The 8,079-nt window shown below is 42.9% G+C and overlaps 1 pseudogene; it reads right to left on the bottom strand.

Annotated features, from left to right (window-relative positions):
• Positions 1-4,560: 4,560 nt before the first annotated feature.
• Positions 4,561-7,297, bottom strand: LOC118654035 (annotated as a pseudogene).
• Between the last annotated feature and the right edge of the window lie 782 nt (positions 7,298-8,079).

The raw sequence follows: 8,079 nt of genomic DNA, 5'->3' as shown, positions 1-8,079 counted from the left end.
GAGCTATGGGGGTGGGGAAGAGGACAACTGTAATAAGCTGAACAATAAAGATTTAATTTTAAAAAAAGAAAGGTTGAAAGATAATAGAAAAATAATTTTATTTCTATATACTAGCAGCAATCAATTTTATTTTGGAATAAAATTTTAAGAAGAAACACAAGATTTTTTACACTGAAAATTATAGGGTTGAAGGAAATTAATAAAAAATAAATATATGCAAAAAACACCCTATGTTAATGGACTAGAAGAATTAATAGTTTGCCAGGGCTGACCAGCAGCTCCTGAGCTTCTGATAAACAGATTCCTCAGACATAGTTTGTGCAAGAGAATGCGAAGGGGCCCCTGTCTTTAGTAGCCACGGCAGCCTCTATTGCCTGCCTTTATTGGAATTTTTATTTTTTTTAAATATATTTTATTGATTTTTTCCAGAGAGGAAGGGAGAGGGATAGAGAGTTAGAAACAGCGATGAGAGAGAAACATCGATCAGCTGCCTCCTGCACACTCCCCACTGGGGATGTGCCCGAAACCAAGGTACATGCCCTTGACCGGAATCGAACCCGGGACCCTTGAGTCTGAAGCCCGATGCTCTATCCACTGAGCCAAACCAGTTAGGGCCTGAATTTTTATCTTTAGATACAATCAGTAGGGTGAATAATCTTGGGAGGGCACATACATTGTCCTCTAGGCAAGGTCATCCAGGGATTAAGCATAAGAATTCCAGTAAACACCCAGGTGTCTATACATGCACAAGTTTGTTTAGAAAGGTTTAAGGAATAATTAGGGGCACCGCCTTCGACACTCCCCTAAGTCTCCCCTAAGTTGGAATTCTGATAAACAGGGCAGGCGGCCTTGCACACACTTCCCTTTTATCAGAATGTCCTTACAACTTTCCAATCAAGTCTCTTGTGCTCCCCAATATCTCCCCCTTTTATGTTTTGCTGAATGTAGAAGACAGAGGGAGGTGGTGAACTTTCTACTTTAGAATGTCAGGGTCCGTGAAGCGCGTTTACTGCTCCAGTTCAGATTTTACAGACTATAAGACAAAAAAAAAAAAAAAAAAAGAGCAATGGTTAGTTATCTGGGATACGTGGGATGTGAATACGCTCCAATAATTGCTCAGCCTCTGCCATCAGCTTCTTCATCATTCCCCAGGTTATTCCCGGGGCCGTTTGGGTCCAGGGAAGGTGCAACGTTCGGTGCTGCTGAGTCCCCAAGCCTAAATTCTTCATTTCGGGAAGAGGATCCGTCCCGTGCCATGCCATGATAGGGTTTAATCCAGTGAGCTAGAACCCACAGTGGCCCTGTGCGGGTAGAAATACACACATACCCTCTCCCATGCTAATAATTTATTGGGTCCCATCCAGTTATTAGTGTCCACATCTTGCCACAAGACCCGCGGTGTCTGAGGTGGGGTTATTGAGGGTTGAAAATGATCATTCAGATTCAAAAAATTAAGGGTAAAGAATGCTATAGATAGTAGTATAGCCAGGTCCTTGAGTCCCATATTTCCCCTTTTTTTGTTTTACTAGCATACCCTTCAGGGTAGCATGGGCACGTTCAATGATGGCCTGACCTTGTGGATTGTAAGGGATTCCCATGGAATGCAGGATGGACCAAGTTCTGCAAAAAGCGTTGAAGCCATGGCTGCTATAAGCAGGCTCAATTTCAGGTGTGTTGTTTTTTTTTTCAGTCTTTCTTTTTATTTTAAGAAAAACTATTTTAAATATAATAATGTTACATGCAATAAACCTTAATATTTCAAAAAAATTATTTTAAATTTGATAATGTTACATGCAATAAACACCAATCATACAAGAAAAATCTTACATATAATATTACATACAATAAACATTAATATTTCAAGAATAAAAGGATTTTAAGTATAGTAACATTACCAAAACTGTACTAACATAGTATGATATCACAAAAGTTGTAGGAAAAATTAAAAATGTACAAATACCAAGATTACTTCTGTTATATTCTAGTATATATATTTTTTCCCTCTGGCTCTATTTTTTTTCCATCAGTTTATGTTGTTCATTATATTCCACAAATGAGTGAGATGAGATCATATGATATTTATCTTTCTCCGCTGGGTTATTTCTCTTACCTGCATGATGCTTTTGAAGTCTATTTTGTCAGATATGAGTATTGCTACTCCAGCTTTTTTTTTTCTTTTCCATTTGCATGGAAATTTTTTTCCATCCCTTCACTTTCATCCTGTGTGTGTCTTTTGTTTTGAGGTGGGTCTCTTGTAGACAGCATATAGTTGGGTCATGTTTTTGTGTCCATTCAGTTACCCTACACCTTTTTTAAAAAAACTGAACTGCTGTCATAAATATATATATATTTATGACATATATATATATATATATATATATATATTTATGACATATATATATATATATTACATTTTATTGATTTTTTAAAGAAAGGAAGGGAGAGGGATAGAGAGTTAGAAACATCGACGAGAGAGAAACATCGATCAGCTGCCTCCTACACACTCCCCACTGGGGATGTGCCCACAACCAAGGTACATGCCCTTGACCGTAATGGAACCTAGGACCCTTGAGTCTGCAGGCTGATGCTCTATCCACTGAAAAAAACCGGTTAGGGCTACCCTACACCTTTTCATTGGAGCACTTAATCCATTTACAATTAGGGTCATTACTGAGAGGTACTTATTTATAGCCATTTTAATTCTGTATAGCTAGGTTTCTCTCTCTGTTTCTTCTCAGCAATCCCTTAAAGCAATCCCTTTAGCATTTCTTTTTTATTATTATTAAATCTTTATTGTTCAGCTTATTGCAGTTGTCCTCTTCCCCACCCCCATAGCTCCCCTCCACTCGATTCCCACCCCACCCTCTGCCCTTACCCCCGCCACCCACTGTTCTGATCCATAGGTGTACAATTTTTGTCCAGTCTCTTCCCACACCCTCCACACCCCTTTCTCCCCCAAGAATAGTCAGTCCACTCCCTTTCTATGCCCCGACTCTCTTATATTCACCAGTTTATTCTGTTCATCAGATTATTTATTCACTTGATTTTTAGATTCACTTGTTGATAGATGTGTATTTGTTGTTCATAATTTGTATCTTTACCTTTTTCTTCTTCTTCCTCTTCTTAAAGGATACCTTTCAGCATTTCATATAAAACTGGTTTGGTGGTGATGAACTCCTTTAGCTTTTTCTTATCTGTGAAGCTCTTTATCTGACCTTTAATTCTGAATGATAGCTTTGTTGGGTAAAGTAATCTTGGTTGTAGGTTCTTGCTTTTCATCACTTTGAATTTTTCTTGCCACTCCCTTCTGGCCTGTATAGTTTCTGTTGAGAAATCAGCTGACAGTCGTATGAGCAGTCCCTTGTAGGTAACTGATTGTTTTTCTCTTGCTGCTTTTAAGATTCTCTTTGTCTTTTGCTCTTGGCATTTTAATTATGATGTGTCTTGGTGTGGTCCTCTTTGGATTCCTTTTGTTTGGGGTTCTCTGTGCTTCCTGGACTTGTAAGTCTCTTTCTTTGACCAGGTAGGGGAAGTTTTCTGTCATTATTTCTTCAAATAGGTTTTCAATATCTTGCTCTCTCTCTTGTTCTGGCACCCCCATAATTCGGATGTTGGTATGCTTGAAGTTGTCCCAGAGGCTCCTTACACTATCTTCATATTTTTGGATTCTTTTTTCTTTTTGTTTTTCCGGTTGGGTGATTTTTGCTTCTTCATATTTCAAATCTTTGACTTGACTTTTGTGATCCTCTAGTCTGCTGTTGGAACTTTGTATAATATTCTTTATTTCAGTCAGGGTATGCTTAATTTCTAGTTGGTCCTTTTCCATATCCTCGAGCTTTTCACTAGATTTCTTGAGGGTCTCACTATATTTATCAGCGGTTTCACTAGGCTTATTGAGGGTCTTACTAAATTATCGGTGGTTTCTAGAAAATTCTTTTCTTTGTACACCTATGTGCATAACAATTTATTCATAATAGCTAACAACATGAAAATTGTTACCTAAAGAAAATGTGATAAATGCAAACAATGGAATATTATTCAGCCTTCAAAAGGAGGAAAATTCTGACATATGCTGTAACACGAATGAAGCTTGAGAACATTATTCTATAAGCAATTCAAAAAAAGACAAATATTGTATATTATATAAGGACATATAGTAGTCAAAATTATAGAGACAAAATATAGAATGGTCGTTACCAGGGGCTAGGGAGCAGGGAAAATGCAGAGTTAATAGCTATAGAGTTTCAGTTCTTGAGATGGTTGCATAATAGTAACAAAACATTATTAATGTATTTAAATCACTGAACTGCACACTTAATCCTGGTTAAGATGGTAAATTTTGTGCATTTTACTACAATAAAGAAGAAGAATGTAAGGCACAGAGAAAGGGTTTTGTTAACATTATTTATTCAGGGCTTGGGAAGTCTCTTGTACATAGGAGACACTCAAAATAGCTGCTAAATTATAAATCAATAAAAACTACTAAATATTCCAGGACATCTTCTCATAAGTCCTAAATTCAGAGCCCTAAAGTAAATAAAACAAATTATAAAACTTGAGTTACCTGTTTCTTTGAAAGGCTTTCATTAATTTTGGTTCCCATGGCAGCAGTTCATTTAAAAGACGTATCAATGTACTATGCAATTCTTTTACAGCTTGCCTCCGATGATACCATTTACCTGATTTTTTTCTACTGTTTTCCAGATCTTTGAGTTCATTCTCAATTTTTGTGATTAAGGCCCCGAGTTCATCAAGATTAGTGCAAATAAGCTGAAATTCTGGTACAGTAGGTAACTTTATGATAGTTTTCCTCTTCTTTATGATTGCTTTTTTAAATATGAATTTTTTTCCAGATTTGTGCTTCTTGTGTTTTGCCTTCTTTTTGATGATTAATAACTTATTCTGGATCTCAGGTTTGTAAGACTTGAATGGAAGAGAATGAAGACATTCATGCTTTCTCTGTAAGTTTTCATTCAAAGCATCTTTTAATTTCTTTTTTTTTCTTTTTCTTCTTTTTTGCCCTCATTTTAGTTAGCTTGAGTTTCTTGTGGCTCTGCAATGACTGCTCTAATGAAATATCCCTTACAACTTTGGGGCAGCTAATTTCTGCGTGATCATTGTGACTTCCATTTACATGTATTTGGCAAGATTTCAGAGCATTTTCTTTTAATGGACTGTGTTTAGGCTTTACTCTAGAACAGGGGTGGGCAAACTTTTTGACTCGAGGGCCACAATGGGTTCTTAAACTGGACCGGAGGGCCAGAACAAAAGCATGGATGGAGTGTTTGTGTGAACTAATATAAATTCAAAGTAAACATCATTACATAAAAGGGTACGGTCTTTTTTTTTTTTTTTAGTTTTATTCATTTCAAACGGGCCGAATCTGGCCCGCGGGCCGTAGTTTGCCCATGGCTGCTCTAGAAGCTTCACCATATCTTTCGTGATTTTCTATAAACCTTATTTCACCTGGACTAAGAGGTTCTCCAAAGCCAGTAACTTCACCTGGACTTCCTGGTTTCTCTAAATTTTCTTTACAGCAATCAGTTTTCTTAATTTCGCAGGGTCTGCGAATTCTAATTTCACAGTTGGATTTCACTTCCATTTCAACAGAGATGTCATGATTATCCAAGTTCATTTTAGCTAGGCAGCAAGTTGGATCCAAATTAAATTCTTTCTCTTTTTTGAAGGCAGAGGGCAGGCCTTCTCTACCACACCTATGTTCTCCATTACTTGTACTAAAATAGTCACACTTCAATTTTTCCAGTTTAATCCGAGGTACTCTTTGTATTTTAATGGGTGTAATTGGAAATTCTGGGGCCTGAAAAGGTCTCTGCTTGTAAATCCGTACATCTGCACCACAGAACTGTGGGAAATGTACATAAGCGTTCTCCAAATAATCATAACCAAGTATAACTTCCCTGCATTCATGAATAGGCTGTCCAAGTACAGCATCTTGAATTTCTTTTTGTGTTACATACACAAAGTCACAAAGACCCTTAAGCAACCACACTTTTTGGTGGAAAGGTAGTTCGTGAAAAGGTTTTTCTTCCAATGGATTAACTTCTCCAAGAACTTTAAAAAACTGAGGACACAACCCAAGTTTCTCAGGACAGTTATTGGGATTTTCAGTCTGCCCTACAGCAGTGTACCACTGGTGTACTTTCTGTCTCAGTGCTGCCTGCCAGGTCCTATAAGGCAAAGTAGGTCTTCGATGTAAGGTAGTTCTGCGATGAGGAGGACTTAATAGAGAAGTAAAAAAGCATTACACTGAGGCATCAGAAGACAACGTTCCAATTCGTAGAAGACTATTTCTGGCAAGTTTAGAATTTGCTGGGCTAAGCAAAGGAAATGCCCAATAGCTGGAATTTCCCACATGGTTTCCATACATTTTGGAGCTGCTTGAGCTAGAAGTCTTTTTTCCCATTCTTCTATTTCCTTTTGACTAGCTTCTTCTGCTTCTTTTCTCTCCTGCTCCCGAAGCCTTTTTTCTTCTTTTGCTCTCAGCTGTTCTTCGTGTCTCAAAACTTGAACCATTATAGATTCAAAAACTCCACTTGTCAAGCCCGCCAAACTTTGTGGTGTTGACCGACTCCTTGTTGAAGTACATGCAGTTCCCTTCTCATCCTCCAATCCATAATAGCCTCTAGATGTAACTGCTATTGTTGTCTTTTCTGTCAAGTGCCGAGAGAGTAATGCCAACTTCTGCTCCAGCATCATCTCCAGCTTCTGGCCCTGCCTGGAGACCCAGTGGTCCACTCCGTGCAGGCGGTAGCGCGTTTCCAGCATCGACCTGAAGTCCGCCACGAACTCGGTGATGCCCCCGTACTGGCCGCTGCTGAACTTCTCCATCTTCAGCAGACACAGGCCCTGCCTGGGATGCTGCAGGAGGGAGCGACTGCTCCGGCCCCCCCCCCCCCCCCCCCCCCCCCCCCCCGCCGCGCGGCCCCGCCGCCGCCGCTGCCTCCTCCTCCTCCTCCTCTCCGGCGGCAACGCCCCCCAAAGGCTGCAGGAAGCGGGCAGTGAGGCCACGGTGCTTCTCCTGCAGGAACTCGCCCAGGATGCGGTAGCCCTGCTGCAGCTCGCAGCTCAACTCCTGCTCCTTGCAGCCACTGCCCCGGACTACCATTGCCGCCGCCGCCTCCTCCGCCTCCGGGCCGTCCGCGTCTTCCCGCGAGGAGGCACCCCTCCATCGGGCCGGCCCTAAGGCCGGGCCGCCGCTGCCACCTCCTCCTAGTCCTCCTCCTCGACTGCGGGCGACTGTGGGCGGCGGCCTCTCCTCCTCCTCGGCCAGCTCCATCTCCCGCAGCGTCTTGGGCGTGCTCACGCCCCCGGCAGGCCCAGGTTGAGCGATGCGGGGCGGCTGCTTGAGGCGCTGGGGGACGCGTGAGCGCGGGCCACCTCCTCAGGGCGCCGCTGCACCGCGCAACCCCAGCCACATCGGGCCTCGCTCTCCTCTGCAGCCTTCTCGGCTCCGTGCACGCGGGGGTCTCGAGCTCGCCGCCAGCGGGGCGGGGTTACATGGCGCGCGGGGGATGGGGGAGAGAAGAGGAGAGCCTAGGTGCCCTCCTCTCCCCTCCCCCTGGCGGCGGCGGGTGCGGCCCTCCCTGGCCTCACCCCTCCGCACCTGGCCTGCTCTTCACCTGCTGGCCCAGTCGGCCGCCGGGGCCTCGGCACCCCACCCCCTCCCGGACCAGAGAGGGGACTGGAAGGGGGCAAGGACGAAGTGCGGGTCCTCTCGACTCCCGGAGAGGGCCCGCAGCGCTGGGTCGCGGGGCGGATCAGGCTCCTCCTCCTCCTCCTCTCCCTCACACCCCTCCCACCCCTCTCTACCTGCCAGACCCGGCAAGGAGAAGGCAGCGCAGCCACTGAGCTGGACAACAACTGTCAGTTAGAAGCCCGATGGGCTGGTTGGCTCTAAGGGGGTGGTGAGGAAGGAAGGGGAGGGGCAGAGAGAAGAGCTAGAAAATTCTTGAAAAACCTTATAACCGTGGTTTTGAAATCCGTATCCAGTAGTTTGCTTTCCTCCATTTCTGTCATTTGTGACTTGTTTCTTTGTCTCCGCATTTTTATGCTTCCCTG

Source organism: Myotis myotis, unplaced genomic scaffold (genome assembly GCF_014108235.1).
Source record: "Myotis myotis isolate mMyoMyo1 unplaced genomic scaffold, mMyoMyo1.p scaffold_m19_p_4, whole genome shotgun sequence".
NCBI lineage: Eukaryota > Metazoa > Chordata > Mammalia > Chiroptera > Vespertilionidae > Myotis > Myotis myotis.
This window is presented reverse-complemented; position numbering and strand designations above follow the sequence as displayed.